Source organism: Heptranchias perlo, chromosome 17, assembly GCF_035084215.1.
Source record: "Heptranchias perlo isolate sHepPer1 chromosome 17, sHepPer1.hap1, whole genome shotgun sequence".
In the NCBI taxonomy this organism is placed as follows: Eukaryota; Metazoa; Chordata; class Chondrichthyes; order Hexanchiformes; family Hexanchidae; genus Heptranchias; species Heptranchias perlo.
The window spans coordinates 29,261,989-29,289,357 of NC_090341.1; the positions used below are offsets into that span (position 1 = coordinate 29,261,989).

The 27,369-nt window shown below is 41.2% G+C and overlaps 1 protein-coding gene across 4 annotated transcripts in view; it reads right to left on the minus strand.

The window, feature by feature from the left end:
* Positions 1–27,369, minus strand: part of fhit (fragile histidine triad diadenosine triphosphatase) — an 838,012-nt gene that overhangs the window by 568,840 nt on the left and 241,803 nt on the right. The gene's annotated exons all lie outside the window — the stretch shown is intronic.

A 27,369-nucleotide genomic window follows, 5' to 3' on the forward strand; every position in this document is an offset into this window, starting at 1 on the left:
TTTTTCCTGTAGTCATTCTTTGCATCAGCTGAAAAAAAATGCTAATCTGCCGGATCCTGAGTGCATGAATTAAAATCACTCCCCATTCCTCCTACTCCCTTGTGCTCTCTCAATCACCCAGTGCCACTTCCTCACTTATACTGTCAACATCCTCTTGAATAAAAGTACCTGATCTGTTGTATAGGGTTGAGAAAGCAAGTAATTGAGGGAATTTGGGCTGAGGCCATTGGTAATGTATCTATAGGCGGTGCTGAGGGTCAGATTATGTGACCCATTGGGCACGATTTTAATAAGATGGCAGGATGGCAGCGGGGGGGGGTCAATCGGCACGCGGTAAACCCGAAAAATAAATCCTTACCATTCCCCACGCGATCGCAACTTAATTGACGGCCCTTAACGTGGCTTCGGGTTTGGCGTCTGAAAGTTGTGCAGCAGACAGATTGCGCAACCGCATGACCTGCTGTCAGCTGGAGTATCTGTATTTAAAGGGCCTTTGCATCAATGGCTTTTGCTGAACAAAGCAGCAAGCAGGCTTAATGGAATCATAGAATCAAAGAAAGGTTACAGCACGGAAGGAGGCCATTCGGCCCATCAAGTCCGTGCTGGCACTATGCAAGAGCAATCCAGCTGGTCCCACTCCCCGCCTTATCCCCATAGCTCTGCAAATTTTTTCCTTTCAAGTACTTCTCCAGTTCCCTTTTGAAGGTCATGATTGAATCTGCCTCCACCACCCCCTTGGGTAGTGCATTCCAGATCCTAACCACTCGCTGTGTAAAAAAGCTTTTCCTCATGTCACCTTTGGTTCTTTTGCCAATCACCATAAATCTATGTCCTCTGGTTCTTAACCCTTCCGCCAATGGGAACAGTTTCTCTCTATTTACTCTGTCTAGACCCTTCATGATTTTGAATACCTCTATCAAATCCCCTCGCGCCCGTATCTGTTCCAAGAACAACTCCAGCTTCTCCAGTTTATCCACGTAACTGAAGTCCCTCATCCATGGAATCATTCTAGTAAATATCTTCTGCACCTTCTCTAAGACCTTCACATCTTTCCAAAAGTATGGTGCCCAGAACTGGACACAATACTCCAGTTGTGGCCGAACCAATGTTCTATAAAGATTCATCAAGACTTCCATACTTTTGTACTCTATGCCTCTATTTATAAAGCCCAGGATCCCGAATGCTTTTTTAACCACTTTCTCAACCTGCCCTGCCACTTTCAATGATTTGTGCACATATACCCCCAGATCTCTCTGTTCCTGTATCCCTTTTAGAGTTGTGCTCTCTAGTTGAAATTGCCTCTCCTCATTCTTCCTACCGAAATGTATCAATTTGCATTTTTCTGCATTAAATTTCATCTGCCACATGTCCGCCCATGCCACCAGCCTGTCTACATCCTCTTGAAGTCTATCACTACCCTCCTCACTGTTTACTACCCTTCCAAGTTTTGTGTCGTCTGCAAATTTTGAAATTGTGCCCTATACACCCAAGTCCAAGTCATTTATATATCAAGAAAAGCAGTGACCCCAGCACCGAACCCTGGGGAACACCATCCCTGGAGCAGCAGAGGGGCAAGCCAGCTCCACGATTTAGTAACATCTCACTTGAGGTGCTGCTGGCAGGGGTGAGGAGGAGGAGGAAGATGCTGTAGCTAGTGGACAGGAAGAAGCGCCCTACCTCTGGCACCAAGAAGGCCTGGCTCAAGGTGGCAAAGGAGTTCACCAGCAGGAGCAACATCTCCGGGACTTGGGTCCAGTGCAGGAAGCGTTTCAATGACCTAACTAGGTCAGCAAAAGTGAGTCCACTTACTGATTCTCCTGCATTCCGTGGTGCACATCACCCCACCCCCCCCACCCCCCCCTCATATTCTGCCCTGCCAAGCCTACTCCATCACATCACTCCTCACACCCACTTAACGTTCATCGTCAACTTACATTCACTTCCTCACCTCCCCATTTGTGAACACTCCACTACCACACACCCCAATCCTGATCCAATGTGATGTATCTGTCTGATAGTCACCCTCTGATGCATCTCTTTCATGGTCAGCCTCGCCCAAAGCAATGCATTCACCGGCTGACCACTTCACCCTCACTCACGCACACATTTGTACTTTCTCCCCTTGCAGGAGAACAGACTGCAAAATGCACGGGAGAGGCCAAGGACTGACAGGGGGCCACAACAAATAGTGTTCCTCACAGAGGCGGAGGAGAAGGCCCTGCAGATCAGCTGGAATGCTTGGCTGTTGGGGATGCCGAGATGGGCATCGCACAAACATCTGGTGACACAACTTTAACATTCATCACCCACAACATGAATTGATGTTATTAATGATCGACATGTTGAACACCTCCGTATGCTTATCGCAGCATACACATCTGTGATGATTCTTAATTTTGCCTTCTGTTCTCTTCCAGGCCCTTCAGCAACCGAAGTGACGGGAGAGGCCGATTCCTCAGAGGAGCTCCTGGCCTCTGAGGGCACACTGTCACATCTTCGTGAGCCACCCACCAGCTCAGATACTCACACCTTGATGGGTCCTTGTAGTTAATTGGTTGGGTTGGCACCTGGTGAGTCACCACTCACAAGTGAGTACAAGCAGACGCTGGTGGCAGGGATAGCTGTGGAGAGTCTGCGTTGGTGAGCTCTGCTCAGCTGGACATAGATGCTGAATCCCGGAGGCTATCATTTAAAAGGAGAATGATCGAGGGACAGCAGCACATTTGTGAGGTACTGGAACAGGTGCCACGCACACTCTCCACAATAGTGGAGAAGATGGAGGAGTCCACCTCCTGCATTAGTGGACTGGTGGTGCAGATAAATGTCTGAGATAGTGGCGCAGGTAAGTGTGGGAATGTCTGCGATGGAGAGAAGGCTAGCCTCCAATTAGCTTCAAGCACGGCTTGTAAATGAGTCTATTCAAGCCCTGACAACGGCCGTGCGGACTCAGGGTGAACAACATTATAACATTGCCTTAAACAAGCAGTCAGATATTTTACAGATGGGCTTCCAAGGCATCACACATGTCCTCCAAAATGATCTCCAGCAGTTGGTAGGAGTGACGTGGTCCTGGCCCAGGAGAGGGATGATGGCGAATGGAGACGTGGAAGTGGGGACGCCACTCAAAGCACTCCCACGTCTCACCTGTTGCTCTCCCCATCAGCTAATACCCACAACTGCCTCCTCTCCAGGTGGCCGAGTCCGCCCCTGCACAGGTGCAGGTGGAGCAGTCATTGGTGAGACCCTCACGGGCTCCAAAACCCAGAGGGCATCGGCCAAAAGCATCTCAACAGTCAGGGCATGAACATAAGCAACCTTCCACTACCTGCCACTACAGCCACAGTGGATGCACCACGTAGAAGTAGTAGGAAGCTAAGGTTTGGTGATCACAAAGGGTATACACAAGGGTGTCATAGCAGACGGTCATGTTTTTCATTTATATTTTGTTAAATTCACATTAAATGTTATCATTCTCACCACTACTGCCATGTCTTGCCCATTCTTGACTGCCTTTTGTGATCGCACCCTTTCAAGTGTTTCATCTTGAACGGCGAGACTTGATGCCACCCAATGAGCGCGTTTACAGTGGGTGTATGTGTAGCTGTAGGACTGTTTTGTGCAGGGGGTGGGTGGCTGGTGTTGGCGCTGCTCTTTCCAGGTGATCTGAGGACTGGACTATCCTCACTTTGCACATATCCATCTGAGAATCGTTCAAATATTAATGACTCACTGGCCTCACGAGCAGCCAGGTGAGCCGCTACTCTGCCGATGGGTTCCTCCTTGTCCTCATCCTCCTCCTCAATGTTGATGACATTTGTGGATGCTGGATGAGGGTGTGGGGCCTCATCAACCGGTAACCCTCTCTGTTGCGCCATGATGTGCAGGACACATCAGATTATTATAATTCTACCCTCTCTCGCTGGTGCGTATTAAAGTGCTCCCCCAGACTGACCCAGGCACCAAAATCGCATCTTCGGCAGTCCTATCGCATGTTCACTGACAGACCTGGTGGCAATGTAACTGTCGTTATATCGACTCTGTGCCACAGGTGATCAACAAGTTATTTATAAGATCTTCTGAATGGGCGGGCGGAGGAAACGACCCCACCGACCCAGACTGGAAATTGTGACAGAGTTAAAATGTGGTGGAAATCTGGCGCAAATGAGTCTCAACCCCATGAAGGCACTGAAATTGCCATTCCTCCATAACTACGCTATGGTCTCACTACAATTAGTGAGGAATTTCTTGTAATCACATGTAAGGTCCAGGAGAATTATATTTGCTGCGATTGTGCAACTGAGATACTGTGAGAAGTTTCACAACTTGGTACTTACTTTTGGAGATTAAAAGGGTTAAATACTAAATTATAAACTACAGGCTTGACTTTTCCATTTTAATGATGCATGGAACGATTGCTTTAAAACTTGTGTGGCTAATTGTTTTTTTTAAATGATGCTGCAGCAACTGTACCCTGCAATAATTTGGAGGAAGATATTTAGGTTAATGCTTAAACATAAAAATTCTTAATTTACTTTATTTTCTGGCTGTTAGAAAAGTTTTTGTATTGGCTATATTAGGATCGTATTTCAGGTAGTGTTTGCCAAAAAGTCACTAAAATCAGTTCTTTTGAGAAAATGAAAACACTTTCAAAAGACTTTTCCAATAGGAACAAGAGGATCGAGAATTTTCTGTTGCTGCTGTTAAAAACAGCACCTTGCCCTTTCAGTGTGCCATGTCATTTAATGAACTCATCTGAATATTAGCTGGAACTGCAAAATAACTCACTTTGCACGATGCACCAAGTAGTGCTAATGGCCTGGTACTAACAGCAGTTTTAAAACATATCCATAACTCTGCAAAAATACTTCCAAGAAACTTCATAAATATTTTTGTTAGTACTCTCCATGCAGTGTTTCCTAATCAGTCTATTAAATATACATGAGTTGCCCGTGGCTGTTGAAAACACCACTCCATAATCATTGACATTTTCAGTAAATATTTGCTCACATTTCTTTCATGCAAACTGAATCCAAGAAGATATTTTACAGTAGAGCTAATAGTCAAATATTTAACAATTTAGCAAGTAAATAACAAACGATTAATGGAGTTTATTTTCTTGATATTGTTTTTAGTTACTTAACATCCACACTGGTTGTAACAAATTATCCAGTCAACATTTTCAATCTTGAATTTGTACAAGGCTTTACTTCTTAAGATTTGAAAAAAATACATTTCTATTTGTAAACATATAAAATGGGAGGTATTAGGGATCTATCAAACAATTTTTAACAACCTGTACAGTGCTTTATGGTTTGACATGTTGGTTTGTACCACAATTCTCAGGCCTTTCCACGTGGGCATTTTCACGGATGTCATCACCAGTGCACATATAAGTGAGTAACAGTGGAGCATGAGAAAAAGACAAGATTTTCACCACAGAAAAAAGCACTTTACTTGAAAAATCGCATCCTCCTTAACATTAAATACTATCATTTTATAGAAAGCAAGAAACTCAAGAACAGTTTCTGATAAATTTTAGTCAATTATCCCTTTTCTGAAAGGCTTAAAACTGAGCTTAATAGGAAAGATACAGAATAGAGGAAGCTAAGATCTGTACATAATCTTCTTGCGCAACTGTCACTGGTTCTATGTGTCAGAAGATAACATGATCTTGTTCAAACAATTGTAAACAATTTTACAACACCAAGTTATCGTCCAGCAATTTTATTTTAAATTCACAAGCTTTCGGAGGCTTCCTCCTTCGTCAGGTGAACGATGTGAAAAAATATTGTTCAAACAAGATCACGTAAGCTTTTTCCTCTAATTTTCAGGCAGAATGAAACCATATTACTGGCCCTTTCTGTGAAATAAGGGTTAAAGTCCAGCAATATTGTCCTCTAACCATCTTCTTTCAACAGATGTTCATCAAGACATTCATTAAACACTCAACTAATATTTTCTTATTGTTCGCAGTGTCACGTGTAACATTCTTAATTCTCTGACCTCATCAATTAAAGAGAAAAACGTTAAAAGTTCACCAAAATTATTTAAAAGCTAACAACAGTTGTCCTTTTGAATATTTTAATGTGTGTACTGTTACAGCTAAATAAACACTGCAATTTTTATATGTAAGTTTACGGACAGAATTTTCATAGGGGTTGGAGAAAGAGGACAGGCAGTCTCTCCTTTGCAACCGTTGGATCATTAGGCAATCAATTCTACCTCACAATGTATTTTAAAGGAAAATGTGAAGTACGTGTCAAGTGTCAAAACTTAACTTCTCTTGCACAATGTGTCTCAATGTGCAAGAATAAATAACTATGCACACAACTTAATCACTGGTTAGCTGTCCTCCCAACACAAGAAAAGTCAAGAGAAAGCGTTCAGGCCACTTAGCAGCTGCCTGAGAAAAGATAAGCAATCTCATTGGTGCAGCAAGCAACAGGGAAACCACACATAGTACTGGTGATCAGACAAGCTTAGAACACACAAAGACAGAGACTGAACAAAGGAGGGGAAGAAAATCAGCCCAAGTTCCTACTCCTGATCACTATCCTGTTAAAAAGTGTGCATGTGTTAATGAGCGATGAGGACGTGTTCAGGGCCAGGTCTGACATAAATATCCTTCTCAATTAAATAAACCATACACAAGCACCATCGAGGTCATTATTAAACAATGGCCAACTGTTGAAGATACTGGCAGGCTACCAGCACTCATGAACCTCCAGAAAAGAAGAGAAAATTAGAAGGGCAAAAAAAATGAATGAAACAATTCTGTGTGATGGCAATGAAGGCAAGCAAAGTTATGCCCAACTTAAACGATAGAAGAGTTTTCACACCAAATTTACTCCAGTAACAGCATGAATTGAGCAGAAAAATACTAAAATACTGCAACAAAATCATATTCCAGTTCAGATAACACCTCAAATAATGATGCTAATGATGCAGGTGGGAAGAGAGGCCATTGCCAGAGATTCTCTGGCAAGAACTGGACAGGCGAGAATGGAACCAGGCAAGGGCAGTCATACTCAGCTGGACAACGGAAGAAAGGCATTAGAGGAGGATGGCATGATCAACTGTCTGAAAAGCTACAGAGAGGTCGAGAACGCTGAGGTGGGATAATGCACCACGGTCACAGTGACAGAGGATGTCATTTGTGACTTTGATTCGGGCTATTTCAATGCTGTGGCAGGGACGGAAACCTTATTGGAGTGGTTCAAACAATACCGCAGGCCGTTGCCGGTGCACGCTCAGCCTCCTTCATGTTTGCCTCCTCCCCACCTGTGGGCTGGCGAACTACATCAGGACACCGATTGGTGCCTGCAGTTTGCTGATATTATGGAAATGAGACCTGAGGCCAAATTTGGAACGAGTTAAAATGTTGAGGTACTGGTGCCATCCTTCCTGGGAATTTCCAATTGCTGCCTTTCCCAGACAAAGTTAAATAATATTTCAAGCCTTCTGATGACATGGAAAAGAGACATTTGTTGAAGTGCTGCAAATGGGTTTCTGGACATAAGACACTACATAATGTTTCCACAATAGATAAGCTATGTCATTAAGGAAACAAGAGCAATCTGCTCTTTAAAGCTGTTGGCCATTAGTACCTTAAAGTCAGCAACATCACCTAATCTGAGGGAGAAAAAGGAGAACTCTTTTGATTCTTAGAGCCAGCAGGCATCTTTGATTAAAAAAAAATCAATGAAACTAAATATTTCAGCATTCACGACTGTACAAGAATTATTCAACTTGTTCCGTGCATTTAATAAACATTTGCCATGTGGTTTTGATGGTGACCTTTGACCCAGAGGATGAAGCTGCACACAATTGCCCTTGGATTTGCTTTTTATTCAGCATTTGTCTTCCATACAGGTATGTATAAAGATGAAAAGCAAATGGCCAAATGGGAGAAAATGATACGCCAGGATCTTTCTTCACTGCTCGAGTGCTGGTAAAAAGAAACAATTATATTTTACTGAAAATAATATCCATCTAATTTTCAACTACCAGAAGATACAACAAAATCTGTTAGACTGCGGGTAATGACAGAATATCAAACAAAAACACCAAAACTTTGATGCATGTAACATTTACTCTTACAATGAGCTGCCACATTGATTATAAAATACATTATTCAACACTTCACATTAAAATACTTTTCATCAATCTACCAGTAATGTTGGTCAATGACAATACGCCTGCATATAAGAATGTTTTTAAAATAACAAACACGTTGTCTTTTTTAAAGTTTATTAAATGGTAACAGAAATAGATGGCTGCCTCGAAAGTAAAAAAATCAGGTATGAAGGACTGCCAGTCCCTCATTCGGCCTATGAAAAGAGGCACCAAAGAAAGGTAAAATGATGGGGAAAATTGAGATAGATAACTACAAAGCCTTAGGAGGAGGGCAAAAGGTCTATTGAGATGAATCCAACAACCAAGTATCTAAATGCATGATTTTAATATTCATCTAGGTAAAATGAAAGCTATTCTGCCCCACAAACTGAACAGTGGAGCAGAATGCAGTAATGTGTCGTTATAATTCACCTGCTAATTTTCGCCTGTACAACCCAAGATAGAACCACAAAGTTATACTGCCCACTCGCAATATTCTCAAATCATGGAAAACCACAGCTCTTTGGGAACATGTACAGAACTATGCTTGCCAACATTGGAATTCCAGTGAAATTTTTATGCTCGCAAGAACCACTTGTCCTAGTAGCTCTTAACTAACATTAAAATCTTACGGGTTGTGCAGTGGAGCACATGGGCAAAGCTTAATCTTTAGTTTTAAAGTCAAAAATGTGTCTTTGCACTAAACCAATTGCAATAATTCAAATTGCTGCCTCTGTTAAGCTCGGTGATGACAGATGTCACTCTCAATGAAACAATAATAAGTTAAAAGCAATGAACTGTTCAGTTATTTATTTAGCTGATAACTAAGTAATAAAGACTTGGAGTCACCAAGAAGACACACCTTTGAGCTCTTTTTGGTTTCACACAAGACTTGAAAACATCAAATATCATTGCTTCTCTTTAGTCATATAAAAGAGAGAACTTAACCTGCTTTTTCTGAAAGCTGCACACTCCAGTGTCAGAAAATGTAGATTGCCATCTTGCCCTTCTGGCTTTCTGACAGACATCCTTTGTGTTTTTATACCTGTGACACCATACAATCATTGTTCTTCATTACAGTCTCCTCATTCGTGTAGTCAGCTCACCCTGGTGCAATAACATACATTTTTCATGAAAGAAAACAAAGGGGGAAAATGATCTCCCTTTATATATATTATACAAAAGAACAGATGGTCAGGAATGAATTACAAATGGGTTCAGGTCCCTTGTTGATATCTGAATGCACCCTAATCATTATTTTACATTGGAGATATTTCTCTGTAAACAACTAGACATCTGTATTTTTTAATTAATTTACTATTTCAAACTTCCTGGAAAAGCTGAAAAGGTTAGACTTTTTAAAAAAGCAACACATTCAGCTCACGAAGGCCTCAGGTACAATTTCTTGTCTGTTTTGTGTTACCCAACTTGAGCTTATGTGGTTGTGGGAGCGCTACAATTGGATGCAGCATTCCTGGACTATGCGAGGCAATGCAAGAGATGGGATTCTCCAAAAGTATTGTCGGACTTAATAAGAACCTGTACAACAAAGTACACCATGGACACGCCCATAGGAATCTCAGAAGAATTCAGGATGGAGAAAGTTGTTTAGAAAGGATGAAATCCAAGAAAACAAAAATGATGGTACGCAGCAGAAGTCAATAGATATTGACATACAAATGAACAAAGAGGAGATCAATCAAGTCAGCAGTTTCTGCTATTTGTGATCCTGGAAGGATAAAAGAATACCCTGAAGAGACTGCTAAAAAACTACAATATGGCCAGCAGCTTTCTAAGGATACAAAGCTTGGACACTGAAAAGAACACAGTAATGCTTCAAGCCTTTGAGATGTGGGGATACGGAAAAAGCCTCAGAGTCCCAAGGACTACAAAAAAAAGTATTGAATAGTTGCTTGAAACACTAAGAACCATGAGAATGAACTCAGAAAGATAAAGAAATGGAAATCCTCATACTTTGGACATATAGCTGGAGGGGAAGAAAGGAAAATAGGAAGGAAGGACATTTGTACAGCACTATATTCACAACCTCAGGATGTCCCAAAGCATTTTACAGCCAATGAAATACTTTTGAAGTGTAGTCACTGTTGTAATGTCGGAAAGGTAGCAGCCAATTTGCACACAACAATGACCCACTAACAACAATTAAATGAACAGATCATCCCTTATAGGTGTTGGTTGAGGGATAAGTGTTGGCCAATACACCAGGAGCATTCCTCTGCTTTTCTTCGAAACAAGCCATGGGATCTTTTACGTCCACCTGAGAGGATAGATGGGGACTTAATTTAATGTCTTATCTGAGATATTGCACTCCCTCAGTACTGCACTGATGTGCCAGCCTAGATTATGTGCTTAAATCTCTGGAGTGGGGGACTGAACCCACGCATGAGTACTACCACTGAGTCACAGCTGAAAAAGACATCTAAACAAAATGATCACACTGAAACATCAAAGATCAAAGAGGAAAACCAAGGAAAAGATGACTAGATGATATAAAGAGCAGAACAGGAATGCCAATCAAACTATCATTGGCAAAAGCACAAGACACACATTGGTATAGGATGAGATACATCACCATCCAACTTCAGATAAGAAGGTGGCATTCAGAAAAGATATGAAAGCTTGAGAGAGTAAAATGAGCAAAGGTTCCTGCCTTTGATCACTGTCCAGCAATTTCTGCAACAAATGTTTGTGGAGGTCTTATGTGGACATGGCTGGGCTCACTGTTGTTGCCCTCAGAGTTGATCAGGTAGCATGACATATCAGAGGGCTAAACAAGATCCAATGTGAGTTGTTATCTTCAGGAGAGGTTAGGTATGATGAGAAATTAAAAAATATAAATATACATATATTTATTAAATTACTTGTTAAAAGTAGTCATGATGTGGAGATGCCGGTGATGGACTGGGGTTGACAATTGTAAACAATTTTACAACACCAAGTTATAGTCCAGCAATTTTATTTTAAATTCACAATTTTATTTTAAAATAAAATTGCTGGACTATAACTTGGTGTTGTAAAATTGTTTACAATTGTTAAAAGTATCAATCCTTCTCCTCGCACTAAAGTAAGTAGTGGCAATAAAATTACACCTCAGTGATGATACAATTCACATGAAAAGTATGAAGTACTTTCTAAGATACTACAGTTGTAATTCTCCTCCTGTTTCATTACCAAGTAGTAACATGAACTGATATAACATAGGAACCTTGATTTTAAAATGTGTCCCAATCAGTTCCAAGGTCGATTCTATCAAGGTGAACCACTGAAACTGGCCTCCTTTCCTAACCAGTTATTGATTTAATAGAGCTGTGTCTCTGAGAACAAATCTTCCAACCAAGAGATGTAATATAGCAAGAGTTGCATTATAAATGTAACGTAGGAGTAAATGCATCAAATATTAAAAGCACTGTTCTTGTAATTGCCAAAAATTAAAAGCACAAAGACACCTTATAGGAAAGAATGCTCTCTATGGATATATGAAAAAATATAACAGGCTATTTATCCTCCTCCTATAATCCTTAGGACCTTACACAGTAATTGTTCTATTGTGCTCGACATAACATCAGTGCCCATTCTCACTAAAATAAAAAAGTCATTACAAAGTATTAAAATCATCATGTTATTTGAGAAATGGGAATTGATAGGGGTTGGATTTATTCTATACTAACAAAAATTCCAGCACTGTTGGTTTTATGTGACTGAGTACTGCTGCCACTATCTATTCTGAAAGCTGCAGACATTCAGGGTGATGGCCAATCTCTCTGATAAATTGAGAACTGAAAAATACTAGCACAGGGAAAATGAAAGCTGTCTGCTGGGGAATGTTGCAATCCAGTCCTCATCTGCCATCTACTTTTAATGCCACAATGTTTCTGAGATCAATTTACAGACATTATTCAGGACAAGTGAGTGGAAACATATTAGTTTGCTTCCCTCTTATTTTGAGCAAGTCCAGGGAGAGGTTGTCTACTTCCATTACAGTCATAAGGTTAAATGATAGTTTTATATTATGGTACACAAACTAACAACTGTCAAAAGGCAGCTTGTAAACATCTATTTTAAGGGGAACAGCCATGGCTACATTCAACCAGAAAATTCCATCTTAGCGAAGAGAGAATAAACTAATTGAAGTTTAATTTAGTGCTTTAGTTGGACCCAACTTGAGCAAGCTCTGAACTGAATACAAGAACCAGGCTGTAAAGAAGATGCACACATAACCTGGAAAGAACACCAACTCTTAGAAGTCCTTACTCACAAGATAAATACAGATGAGGAATGTCATTTGGCCCATATTAGCTCTTCTGTCCAGAAATAAAACCCTATAGCAGGTCATCACAACATTCAACTGGCTCCTGCATGATTAATGTTTTTAAATCTGCTACCCTGGCCGAAAGTCGACAGCAAATGCTGATAACTCTTTCTCTGAAGAAGTTCTTCCTGACATTGATCTGAACCGATGCCCCCTTCCCCTTTATTTTATTAACCCTTTCTATATTTGTTCAATATACTTCTACAAGGTCCCTTGTCAGTTGCCTATTTTTGAAAAATAAAGTGCCAATTCTCCAGCGTTCCCTCACTGCTCAATCCTCCAATACTGGGGATCAGCTTCATGGCTCTTCTCTGCACTGCCTTCAGGGCTTGCGTATTTTCCTTATGTCTTGTTGACCAAAACTGTACACAGTACTCAAGGTGCAGTCTGACCAATTCCATCATGACATTCTCTGACTTACACTGCAATGTCAAGTCGGTGAGCGGCGTGAAAGAGCGAGACCAGAGCGGGGATATAAATAGCGCGGAGAAAGCGAGAGTTCAGTCGGTGAGCGGTGGGAAAGAGCGAGACCAGAGTGGGGATATAAACAGCGCGGAGAAAGCGAGACTCTGAGACCAGCGGCAGAGTTCGGGGTGACGTCACCAGTCAGAAAGTGACGCGGCACAGGGGAGGCAGCTGATTGGTGAGTAGGTTCAGGTGAATATTTCCACCATTTTACTGTAATTAAAGTAATAAGAAAGGGAAGGTCTGCAGGTTTTATAGCAGGTAGTGTTTTTTTTTAGTGAACCTAGGTCCCTAGTATAGTTAACATTTTCTAATTTCAACGTAATTTAAAAGGGGTAACTAAGCTAAGGCAAGTCATGGCAGCAGACCTCGCACCCGTAATATGCCCCTCCTGCAAGATGTGGGAAGTCATGGACACTACCAGTGTCCCTGCCGACCATGTGTGCAGGAAGTGTGTCCACCTGCAGCTACTGACCGATCGTATCTCGGAGCTGGAGCTGCGGGTGGATTCACTGTGGAGCATCCACGATGCGGAGAAACTCGTGGATAGCACGTTTAGCGAGTTGGTCACACCGCAGGTAAAGGGTGCACAGGCAGGAAGTGAATGGGTGACCACCAGGCAGAGTAAGAGGTGCAGGCAGGTAGTGGAGAGGTCCCCTGTGGCCATCCCCCTCTCAAACAGGTATACCGTTTTGGATACTGTTGGGGGAGATGGCTCACCAGGGGAAGGTGACAGCGGCCAGGTTCATGGCACCGTGGCTGGCTCTGCTGCACAGGAGGGCAGGAAAAAGAGTGGCAGAGCTATAGTGATAGGGGACTCGATTGTAAGGGGAATAGACAGGCGTTTCTGCGGACGCAACCGAGACTCCAGGATGGTATGTTGCCTCCCTGGTGCAAGGGTCAGGGATGTCTCGGAATGGCTGCAGGACATTCTGGAGGGGGAGGGTGAACAGCCAGTTGTCGTGGTGCATATAGGTACCAACGATATAGGTAAAAAACGAGATGAGGTCCTACAAGCTGAATTTAGGGAGTTAGGAGTTAAAGTAAAAAGTAGGACCTCAAAGGTAGTAATCTCAGGATTGCTACCAGTGCCACGGGCTAGTCAGAGTAGGAATGACAGGATAGCTAGGATGAATACGTGGCTTGAGAGATGGTGCAAGAGGGAGGGATTCAAATTCCTGGGCCATTGGAACCGGTTCTGGGGGAGGTGGGACCAGTACAAATTGGACGGTCTGCATCTGGGCAGGACTGGAACCAATGTCCTAGGGGGAGTGTTTGCTAGTGCTGTTGGGGAGGGTTCAAACTAATGTGGCAGGGGGATGGGAACCGATGCAGGAAATCAGTGGGAAGTAAAGTGGTGACAGAAACAAAAGACAGTAAGGGAGAATGTACAAAACATGACCGGACAGATGGTCTGAGAAAGCAGGGCAAAGACCAAGGGAAGTCTAGATTAAACTGCATTTATTGCAATGCAAGAAGTCTGATGGGCAAGGCAGATGAACTCAGGGCATGGATGGGCACATGGGACTGGGATGTTATAGCTATTACTGAAACATAGCTAAGGGAGGGGCAGGACTGGCAGCTCAATGTTCCAGGGTACAGATGCTATAGGAAAGATAGAGCAGGAGGTAAGAAAGGAGGGGGAGTTGCGTTCTTGATTGGGGAGAACATCACAGCAGTAGTGAGAGGGGATATATCCGAGGGTTCGCCCACTGAGTCTATATGGGTAGAACTGAAAAATAAGAAGGGAGAGATCACTTTGATAAGATTGTACTACAGACCCCCAAATAGTCAACGGGAAATTGAGGAGCAAATATGTAAGGAGATTACAGACAGCTGCAAGAAAAATAGGGTGGTAATATTAGGGGACTTTAACTTTCCCAACGTTGACTGGGACAGCCATAGCATTAGGGGCTTGGATGGAGAGAAATTTGTTGAGTGTATTCAGGAGGAATTTCTCATTCAGTATGTGGATGGCCCGACTAGAGAGGGGGCAAAACTTGACCTCCTCTTGGGAAATAATGAAGGGCAGGTGACAGAAGTGTTAGTGAGGGATCACTTTGGGACCAGTGATCATAATTCCATTAGTTTTAAGATAGCTATGGAGAATGATAGGTCTGGCCCAGAAGTTAAAATTCTAAATTGGGGAAAGGCCAATTTTGATGGTATTAGACAGGAACTTTCAGAAGTTGATTGGGAGAGTCTGTTGGCAGGCAAAGGGACGTCTGGTAAGTGGGAGGCTTTCAAAAGTGTGTTAACCAGGGTTCAGGGTAAGCACATTCCTTATAAAGTGAAGGGCAAGGCTGGTAGAAGTAGGGAACCTTGGATGACTCGGGAGATTGTGGCCCTAGTCAAAAAGAAGTAGGAGGCATATGACATGCATAGGCAGCTGGGATCAAGTGGATCCCTTGAAGAGTATAGAGATTGCCGGAGTAGAGTTAAGAGAGAAATCAGGAGGGCAAAAAGGGGACATGAGATTGCTTTGGCAGATAAGGCAAAGGAGAATCCAAAGAGCTATCATGGGTAAGATGGGTACAGAGGGATATGGGCCAAGTGCAGGAAATTGGGACTAGCTTAGTGGTATAAACTGGGCGACATGGACATGTTGGGCCGAAGGGCCTGTTTCCATGTTGTAACTTCTATGATTCTATGATTCTATGATTCTACAAATACATAAAGGGCAAAAGAGTAACTAGGGAGAGAGTCCGGCCTCTTAAGGATCAACAAGGTCATCTATGTGCGGAACCACAAGAGATGGGTGAGATCCTAAATGAATATTTCACATCAGTATTTACGGTTGAGAAAGGCATGGATGTTAGGGAACTTGGGGAAATAAATAGTGATGTCTTGAGGAGTGTACAAATTACAGAGAGGGAGGTGCTGGAAGTCTTAACGTGCATCAAGGTAGATAAATTTCCGGGACCTGATGAAATGTATCCCAGGACGTTATGGGAGGTTAGGGAGGAAATTGCAGGTCCCCTAGCAGAGATATTTGAATCATCGACAGCTACAGGTGAGGTGCCTGAAGATTGGAGGGTAGCAAATGTTGTGCCTTTGTTTAAGAAGGGCGGCAGGGAAAAGCCTGGGAACTACAGACCGGTGAGCCTGACATCTGTGGTGGGTAAGTTGTTAGAGGGTATTCTGAGAGACAGGATCTACAGGCATTTGGAGAGGCAGGGACTGATTAGGAACAGTCAGCACGGTTTTGTGAGTGGAAAATCATGTCTCACGAATTTGATTGAGTTTTTTGAAGGGGTAACCAAGAAGATAGATGAGGGCTGTGCAGTAGACGTGGTCTACATGGACTTTAGCAAAGCCTTTGACAAGGTACCGCATGGTAGGTTGTTTCATAAGGTTAAATCTCACGGGATCCAAGGTGAGGTAGCCAATTGGATACAAAGTTGGATTGACAACAGAAGACAGAGGGTGGTTGTAGAGGGTTGTTTTTCAAACTGGAGGCCTGTGACCAGCGGTGTGCCTCAGGGATCGGTGCTGGGTCCGCTGTTATTTGTTATTTATATTAATGATTTGGATGAGAATTTAGGAGGCATGGTTAGTAAGTTTGCAGATGACACCAAGATTGGTGGCATTGTGGACAGTGAAGAAGGTTATCTAGGATTGCAATGGGATCTTGATAAATTGGGCCAGTGGGCCGATGAATGGCAGATGGAGTTTAATTTAGATAAATGTGAGGTGATGCATCTTGGTAGATCGAATCGGGCCAGGACCTACTCCGTTAATAGTAGGGCGTTGGGGAGAGTTATAGAACAAAGAGATCTAGGAGTACAGGTTCATAGCTCCTTGAAAGTGGAGTCACAGGTGGATAGGGTGGTAAAGAAGGCATTCAGCATGCTTGGTTTCATTGGTCAGAACATTGAATACAGGAGTTGGGATGTCTTGTTGAAGTTGTACAAGACATTAGTACGGCCACACTTGGAATACTGTGTACAGTTCTGGTCACCCTATTATAGAAAGGATATTATTAAACTAGAAAGAGTGCAGAAAAGATTTACTAGGATGCTACTGGGACTTGATGGTTTGACTTATAGGGAGAGGTTGGATAGACTGAGACTTTTTTCCCTGGAGAGTAGGAGGTTTAGGGGTGATCTTATAGAAGTCTATAAAATAATGAGGGGCATAGATAAGGTAGATAGTCAAAATCTTTTCCCAAAGGTAGGGGAGTCTATAACACGGGGGCATAGATTTAAGGTGAGAGGGGAGAGATACAAAAGGGTCCAGAGGGGCAATTTTTTCACTCAAAGGGTGGTGAGTGTCTGGAACGAGCTGCCAGAGGCAGTAGTAGAGGCGGGTACAATTTTGTCTTTTAAAAAGCATTTGGACAGTTACATGGGTAAGATGGGTATGGAGGGATATGGGCCAAGTGCAGGCAATTGGGACTAGCTTAGTGGTATAAACTGGGCGACATGGACATGTTGGGCCGAAGGGCCTGTTTCCATGTTGTAAACTTCTATGATTCTATAATGATTTAACAATATAGTTTCGAATTGTTTGTTGCTCACTGACGATACACATAAAGAGCAAAGTCGACTAATACCTCCACATCTCATTCAATTTCAACTTAGCCAGCTCTATAGCATTTACAGATTTCATACAACAGTGACTACACTTCAAAAAGTACTTCATTGGCTCCAAAGCGCTTTGGGACGTCCGGAGGTTGTGAAAGGCTTTATATAAATGCAAGTTTTTTTTTTCTTCTTTCTTTCACATGTCACACATTTTTCTTCCAATGTGCAATACCTTATACTTATATACCCATATTAAATTTAATCTGCCACTATTCTTCCCATTTACAGATTTCACCTAACTGCTTTTGTAAGCCATTGGTTACTTCCTCTATCAATACATACATATATGTATCTTTAGATACATACAACAGCCATGTCATACCATGACATAATAAATATGTGCCTAGATTGAGAGTGAATTTCAAAAGGGTTAAAGCCTTAGGATCTCAGGCCTGCATTCTAACTGAGCCCTAAAAGTGATGGAACATTTCATTTGCCCAATTGCACAAGTGCTGTTAAAAGCATTTAAATTCAAATATCTGAGGGAATAAGGGTGGAGTTGTGTTGTTTTACTGCTAGAGTTCAGCCAAAGGTTACAAGAACCAATTAATCTTAATGCTGAACTCAAGAAACAGCTTTTCGTTATTTATCAAGGAACTGCAGAGTTAACATATTTTGTGCGGTCAAAATGTATTCATGCAAATATTATTTTTGTACTCTTAAAAATACTTACATGTGCAACACAATGTTTTGATCACACACATGTTCCCGAGCTTTTAGATATCTGAACAGCTCATTTAAAGTGATTGTATGCTAATTTAGTATGGAAATAAGTTGAGATACACACATCAGTCTTGCATTTTAAATTCTTGTTCTAAACACAGTTGCAGAGCAGAAAACTGAATAGGCAAATTTCAAGAACACTTTCTGTGGTTAGTGGACATCATGGAGGAGAGTCAGAGGATGGTGGTGGAGGATAATGTGATGGCAATGGGTTTTTGCTTGCTGACAGACATTCATTTCCTGAGGTAAAGTTTTTTTTGGGCAAAAGGGTGTCTGCTTGTTGGCTGAGGATCTTTACTGAGTACCAAATATCCTGCTGATACTCATGTATGAAGAATTTCAACTTGGGCAAGGCACCAGTGCCAGTGGATGTGTACTCCAGGAACAACTTTTGGCAGGAAGGCAACGGGAAAAAATTCTAAGTGAAATTGGAGGGGGGACAAATGTAAGAGAAAAAAATACAATCCTTCTTAGCAAGAGGAGCATTCATCACCCATTATTATTTGTCTTCCGGGTCTGACCTTCAACTGCATTCAACGTTAATACATGCAGTCACAAAGACAAGACCACAAAGATAAATACAGATGGAAGTGGTCATTTGGCCCCACATAGCTCATCCTTCCATAGAAGTCACAGCATTCAACAGCCTCTTGAATAATTCCAGAGTTTTTGCCTCCAATATCCTATCCAGAAGTCCATTACAGGTATTTACCTCTGTTTGTGTGAAGAACTACTTCCTGACATCAGTTCTGAACTTGCCCTTTGCCAGTATGTACTTAAGTCCCCTTGTTCAGTGCTGGTGATTTAATTTGAAATGTGCACATTTCAAGCTTTCCTGTGGGTTGACGACTAGAGATCAGCTGATCGGCCTTTATCTCCGCTATTCCACAATTTGGATGTTTCCCTTGTGCCATGACGACCAGAATTGGGCACAATACTCAAGGTCTGATCGCCCTATGCAGTTTGACCACGACAAGCCTCAGACCGACTGATTTGTTTGCTTTGTTAATTGGTGCTCCACACTGACTGGACATAGTAAGAGTTGACCCTACAGCCATTTCCAGTTCTCTCTCAGCTTCTCCCCAAGTCAGCTCCATATAGTTCTGCCCACTTGCAAATTTTGTCCTCGTATTTCTGTAGTTCCGTAGCTCTTTCATCAGGCTCTGTTGCCTCCCTCTCCCAGCTTCATATCATCTGCAAATTTGACTAACTTGCATGCTGTTTCTAAAGCAAGGTAATTTATGCAGGTTAGAAACAACAGAAACCCAGCAAAGATCCTTGGGGCACTCTGCTAAACGTATCTTCTGGCCTGACATCACTTGCCTTAACTCGTACATTCTGTTTGCTCTTTTTCATATTCCTCAATTCTATACCTCGCACCAAGGTTTACCTAGGAGACCCACTGTTTTGAGTTTGAAAGCAACCTTTTATGCGGGTTTCTGGAGGTTTTTGAAATAGGTCATAGGGCTTTTTTTTGTTCACTTGGGATGTCACTTCCTCAAAAATGTCAAGGAGGTTAGTCAGACAGGATGACTCCCCTTCCAAAACTGTAGCGGCTGCCATTTATTTTTAGGTTGGTAATCCTCATTTGTTTCTAATCATCAATACCAGCATTTTGCCATTTATAGATGTCAAATGAATGGGACTGTTGTCAAGATGGACAATCATATATCACATATGGCCAAGCAAGATATCAATTAAAATAATAAAACTCCACTACAAAACAGAGTTTTTGCCATTCACGAGCATACATTTTTCTAAAACTGTTCTTGAAAATGGTATATTTTTTTGAAAAATTTGAAAATTCCATGGGCTATTCAAAGGGCAGTGTCATAAATGTGTTAAACTGCATCCAAACATATACCATTTGACTATTACTGTGTGCTGTTCTTTTAATATCTTTGTCATAGTATAATAACTGTCTCTATCAAGATGGATAGTCTGTGATAGCAGTCAAGAGTGCCAAAACTACCATTGTTTAGTGGCAGCTATGTTTTGTTGAAGTGCTTGAAAGAGTTCCAAAGTCACAATCAGTCACCCAAGGCTTCAGCTTAACATCCATAACTGTGCAAAGTATCTGAGGACAAGCACTTTCTCCCACCCCTATGTAAGATGCTGAAAATATTTAAATATACTGGCGTTCATCATTTTTACGCACTCATAAAGAGTTGTGTTCTGTTTCAAGGTCCAAAGAAGGCAATTCTGCATCCCACTCTACACTCCATTTATTTCATCTGCGCAATTGACATGCTTCATTATTTTTCTGTTTAAAATGCATCGTGATTACATTTTTTGTAAAGGTTAAACATTCAATGCAGAACTAGATTAGAATATATTGCATACATCATCCTTCACAACACAAACATGATGACTCAGTTCTTGTCTTTAAAAAAAACTGGCAGAAAGGGTCATTGAAAGGAGGTTGATTTGTAGGACCATTACCTATCTCGAACTGTTGTATAAATTACTTTCAAAATCAACTGAACAAACACAAATACAGTCTAATTGTCACATGAAGAACTGGTTCCAGCCTATTTAGCAAATAAATTACAAGAGGCACGCATTACCTGGAGGAAGAAAAGGCTGTTTTGGTTAAGAATTTGGGGATTCTAACATTGCACAGAGAGAAAATGTACAACTGCAGAACTGCTTGTGAGAAATTTCAGCTTCACAAAATACCAGGCTCATATTCGTAACATTTATGTATGACACAAAGTTTATACTTCAGTTCATTTTGTCAACGTGATCATGCACCTCTCTCAATATGGAACAACATGGATGCAGAAGGTAATCCCTGCCTAATTTTCGCGAGTACCATTCGAATCCCTGTCCCAACTTCAGTTTCCTCTCTTCTCTTCCCTCTGTTTCCCTTCTTCGCCTGATCACGGGTGGCCCCCTGGTTCTCGTAACTTCCCGCACAACAGCTGCTGACGTGAAACCACAAGTAAAGATGCTCAACTACAGGGGACCCAACCTTTATACAGTAAATGCAATAATATTTGCAGATATCATATGATCATATCACATGATCAAACCTCCAGGAATTGATAAAGTACCATATAATAGACTTGCTAGCATAATTGAAGCCCGTTGGATTAAAGGGACAGTGGCAGCATGGATACAAAATTGGCCAGGGGACAGAAAGCAGAGAGTAGTGGTGAATGGTTATTTTTCAGACTGGAGGGAAGTATACAGTGGTGTTCCCCAGGGGTCAGTATTCGGCCACTGCTCTTTTTGATATATATTAATGACCTGGACTTGGGTATACAGGGGATAATTTCAAAGTTTGCAGATGACACAAAACTCGGAAATGTAGTAAACAATGTGGAGGATAGTAACAGATTTCAGGAGGACAAATTGGATAGCCAGGTGGTAAAGGATAGAATACTGGAGACTGGTCTTCAGTTGCTTCCCAGCCTTTATTCACAGAGATGTACACTACCCACACCCTAGATAAGCACTCATACAAATAGATACAAGAGAGTCCCCAATTGATACGCACCACCTGAATATAATTAACACTAATTGATATGAATCATATGGATACAATTAACAATAGACAGATTGATGAAGTGGGGAGACACACGGCAAATGAAATTTAACGGCATGAAGTGTGAGGTGATGCATTTTGGTAGGAAGAATGAGGAGAGGCAATATAAATCAAATGGTACAATTTTCAAGGGGGTGCAGGACAGAGAGGTCTGGGGGTACACATACACAAATTTCTGAAGGTGGCAGGACAAGTTAAGAAGGCTGTTAAAAAAGTATATGGGATCCTGGGCTTTATTAATAGAGGCATAGACTACAAAAGCAAGAAGGTTATGCTAACACTTTATAAAACACTGGTTAGGCCTCAGCTGGAGTATTGTGTTCAATTCTGGGCACCACACTTTAGCAAGGATGTCAAGGCCTCAGAGAGGGTGCGAAGGAGATTTACTAGAATCGTACCAGGGATGAGGGTCTTCAGTTATGTGGAGAGATTGGAGATGTTGGGATTTCTCTCCTTAGAACAGAGAAGTGTAAATTTCCAAGGAACAGAGTAGATTAATTAGGCTCCCATAGCGTTAAGAAATTCAAGAAAAAGAATCACTCTTGTTATTTAGTTCTTCAGAGTTGTGATTTCACTATTTGGTCCATTTGACAAGTTAGGCAGAAAGATGTCTATTGTAAATATAGAGCTGTAAATTTATATGACTGTTACTTATGAGCTTGTTCATTTTATGCTCAATGTGAAAGCTGAACTAATCCGCAGTAAAAAGATTTTAAAAGACTGAGAAACAAAACAATATTGAAAACAATAAGTGAGTAGATGAGGTAAATCACATTCTTGGATGAACTTGGGTTTCATAGCAAGTCAAGAGGAGAAGAGTGTTTGGATATAAACGGAAATTGAGCTTCTTGGAAGCAGCTTAAGCAACAGAAGCAGAAAATGGAGCCAAAAATCTCAACATGCGAGGGGTGTGGTCCCCAAAGGCAGAAGATGGTGGCTGCTCGTTTGACTTGCAACAGACATGAAGAAACAACGTTCAAGAATTTAAAGAAAGCACATTTTTATCATCCTTGAAGGGCACAGAGGAGATCTGCAAGGGGAATAGGGCAGAGATTAGAAGGATGGGAGATCACATTTCTTCGGGACAGTGTGGGCATATTTCCAAGAACAATGAAAGGTAGACTGAGTAAGAGTGACTGAAGCAGTGGTATAGGACCGATACATTCCTAGGCACCAGTCGGCATAAAACTTCACGTCACTCATAATGGTTGAACAAAATAAAGCAGGTAGGTTGTTTAAGAAGATCAATGATATCAGTGTTGGAGAAGAAAAATGAAGCAGAGTGATTGATTTTCTCTTTAGGAAATTTAGCAATAAGTACCAGCAGGATGGAAGAAGGGTGGAGAAGAAGGATTTACAGAAGTTACAAAAGTCAGCTTTGACAAGTGACCAGAAGGAATGTCTGTTGCAGGGACAGGAAGACAGCAGTTGATACTTATTTTCAATAGAATTTCATTTAGAAACTCCAATAGTTGATTTACTTCGTTACAAGTCGAGATAAAGTTGGCTTCGGATGCTTCAGCTCGATCAAGATGTCAGGTGCAATAGATACAATTTTTATGAGGCAACAGAACGACGGGCATGATTGAAGCAAGATCTGATAGAAGGGTGAGAATGAGGTATCACCGCTTCAACACCAACCAGAACAACTTCACTTGCTCCCATGCAAAGACAGAGGAGTCTGAAGAGTAAAAACAGCAGCAGGACCAGCTAAAGGCAGCAAGGTATTCTCTAAAATCATCTCAGTTGGCTGACTTATTTTCCAGACCTTGCACTAAAGTAATTGGACCAGAGCACATTGAATGTTATGTTCACTATCTTATCAAGCCAAAGCTAAATTTACCATGAACAGTTCATGGTAAATTCCTGGCACAGAAAATTGGTGGGGGTGGGGTTGGGGCTAGGAGGAAGAAAATAACATGTCCTTAAGTAGCTGCTTCTAATTTTAAAGGGATGTGGCACCAGAAGGTAAGTTGTTGCATATAGGCAAAGGATTGTCAATGTCTTTGCAAAGGCAGTTGGAAATACTCCATATTTTTACAGTACAGGGTTTTTTTGTATAAACAGCAATAATATTTAATTGAATAAATTAAAACTAAGAACAGCAAAAAGAACATTAAAACTCACAAGACCAACTTTCAACTGAAAGCAACAGTATTTTGAATAAGTAGTTTGAGCAAAAATTTGATTTCAATTCATTTCATTTTTTAAATATTAAAAAGGAAAATTTTAAGAACTGAACTTAGAGATCACTCATATGTGTATTGTTACACTGCAGGACATCTATCATGATGTCATTGCACTGAACAGATAACCCAAAGTAAAGGCCCAGAAATTGTTCGTCGCAGTGAACCAACAGTGCTCGCCGCTCCAGAGATTTATGTTAACCCACTAACTTACTACGGGCACTTCCTCTAATTGGAAGCGGAGAAGAGCCCAGTGTTAGCTCCAGCGAGAGGATCACTCTCTCCCCTTGGCCAATAAGAATGCAGCATTTTTTAAAAACTGCAAAAATGTTCTGCAAACTGGAACGTTCAATCCAGGAAGTGAAAGGTACAACACTACCATCATTTGTAAAAAGACAGTGAAAAAAAGAGGGTAAGAAATAATCGAATTAAATAAAAGAGGCAGAAGGGCAAAAACAAATTTAATGACCAAAACCTATTAAAATAAGGAGTAATTCGTCTCCACATTTTTAAAAGTTCATTTTTAGTTGTTTGGCAGTCATTAAAACCTAATTTAGACCTGGTATTTTTAAACGTACCTGTTTTGTGGAGATAATAGTTACTTTCCAGCTGGGCAGATGAGCAAGTTGGCGCTAGTCCATTGTTTACACTGATTCCAGCCAGCGATATCCCTTTAATTCAAAGCTGTCATATTGACGGCGAATCAGGAGGAGCAAGTTCCGGATTTTCGTGTTTCACTGCACATGCCCGAATGCTGGAACTTGCTCCTTGATTTCACCACTAACAACTGTGAGCGCTGTTGACCACACCGTTCTTTTCTAAGCAATTTCTGGGCAATTTTTTTTAAAACCAGAGGTGCAATCACACATTCAAGACAAGCAGAACAAAGTGGCTGCAATAGAACACAAGTTTTACTAAAATTCAAATGCATCTAGAATTAAGAAGAATGATGTTAAAAGAAAAAGTACAAATCACCATTAAAATTATTAACAATTCTAATAATACTATGTGAACAGTCCAATGAAGGAAACTTGTTGAGGATTAGTAAACTATCCTTACAACTTTGAGACTTGTGGAGAGAAATTCAGCATTCAGAGAAATTACTCTTTAGCAGACCCTGAGATCATTTTGAGGTCAGAGTGTCTTTCTTTCCTTCTTTGAAAAATACTTTAAAAAAAAAAGTGTGATTCCTGCCATCAATTAGAAACTGTCCTCTGTTGGTGGGGAACTTTCTCTGTAGATTGAAAATGGCTGGCTTTTTTTGTCTTCTTTTTAAGTGTTATGCAGAAATTTGTATGTATGACACCTAAGGTGTGCCGGAGACACCTCAAAATATTTATATTGATGTACGGAATTGGCGCATTAACTGGTTTCGTCTAGTCAATTTAGTTCTTAAATATTTGAAGCGGAAGTAAAAACTGAAAATGTACAGCAAGTCAGTCAGGATCTGAAAGAAAACAAAAAATGTTAACACTCAGGTCTTGAATTTTTTTTGAAGTTGATAAGTCAATTTCTACTGCATGTCTGTACAAAGCCTTTTTACATAATTCTTAGGATTATTGTTCAATAATACATTATCTGTCCAATTGGGTGAACAAGGACAGGAGCACAGTTCATAGAAAGATTTCTTGCACGCTCATGTGATTATAATGCCAGATTTTTTAAAAATCCACTCTTTTGCAAAGTGTGAACTATTTAACCCCAGATATACTTTGATCTGAGTGTATCATAAATTCACAAATTCCAGATAGCGGTTGTAATGGTTATTTATTAAAGACCAATCGCCAAATGTACTGCATCTCAACCCTCACTTAGATTCAATTTTCTGATCTTGTGTAAAATTCCAGTTTAGTGGTAATCCTGTCAGGAATAGTTTCTATCTCTTTGCACCTACTCAGCACAGATTTGCCACTACATTTTGTACATAATGAAGTAGCATTCTTGATAAATTCATTTCATACTTTGTACTAAAAACTGAAGTCAAGAATGCTAATTTAATTCTAGGTGTTTGCTTAAAGGTCTGTCCTATGTAGCTAATCTCAGCCAAGGCACTCTTCGGAGCACTGCAAATTGGCCTCGGTGCCCATCAGTTATGGAGAGGGAAATCCAGCCAGGGTTCTTGTCCTTAATTGCTTTTTGGTGATGTGTGTTCGAACTGCTTTTGTGTGGCTGTTAAGGCCCCTTTCGAGGTCAAATCATTTGCCCACACACACTGACAGAGTTCACACATGGACAAAGCGATGGAGAAAGTACAGCACCCATGGAACTATACTCCAGCAAAGGAACAATATCGTCAAAAAAGGATTGTCTACCTCATACGTTGCAGGAAAGGATGCCCCGGAGCATGGTACATTGGCGAGACCATGCAGACACTGCGACAACGGATGAACGGACACCGCGCAACAATCGCCAGACAGGAGGGTTCCCTCCCAGTCGGGGAACACTTTAGCAGTCAAGGACATTCAGCCACCGATCTTCGGGTAAGCGTTCTCCAAGGCGGCCTTCGAGACACACGACAACGCAAAATCGTTGAGCAGAAATTGATAGCCAAGTTCCGCACCCATGAGGACAGCCTCAACCGGGATCTTGGGTTCATGTCACGCTACACGTAACCCCACCAGCAAGGGGAAAAAAAAGTTATCTGTTTTTAATACAACTGAAAATTCTCTCTCTCTCTCTCTCGCTCTCTCTCTGCCTTTCAGGTCTCTTTCTCTCTGTCTGTGTAATTTGACACAATGTGTATTCAGCATACTGGGACCTACTGTTTTCCGTGGCTAACCTGTCTGAACAACAACGACACCTTTGATTGGTGTGATGGTGTCCCAGCCTAATATAAGATATGCGATTTGAGAAGCTCTCATTCACTACTCACCTGACGAAGGAGATAATCTCCGAAAGCTTGTGATTTTAAAATAAAATTGTTGGACTATAACCTGGTGTAGTAAGATTCCTTACATTTGTCACGAAAGGAAGAAGTAGTGAGAATTAATGAGCAGAACAATCCAAAAAATTTCAAAATGGATTGCACTGGTAACGGTGAAACTCAGTATTTTTTGGCAGTTTTGTAGGTGTTGGCCATTAACAAATAGATTAAGAGCTGAAGATGTCTGTTCAGTTAATCTAAATCAAGGCACCTGCACAGTTGTTTTTCTCTTTAAAAGAAAGCTTTATCATGTTTTGATTTTCAAAAGATTTATCGTTATAGTTAAAGTTTCATTCTCCCTAGAGAATTAGGAAGAACGTTACTTAGTTAAGATTGAGAGGAAGAAATATTGGCTTGTGGATCAGTGATAAGTAAATCAGCTTCTCCGTGTATATTTCTTTATGTTAATTTTATAAAGTTTCTTAGTGCTATGCAAAGCATGCCCTGCATCAGGGTCCATGAATTAGCTCTACTGCAATTGACCTGACTGT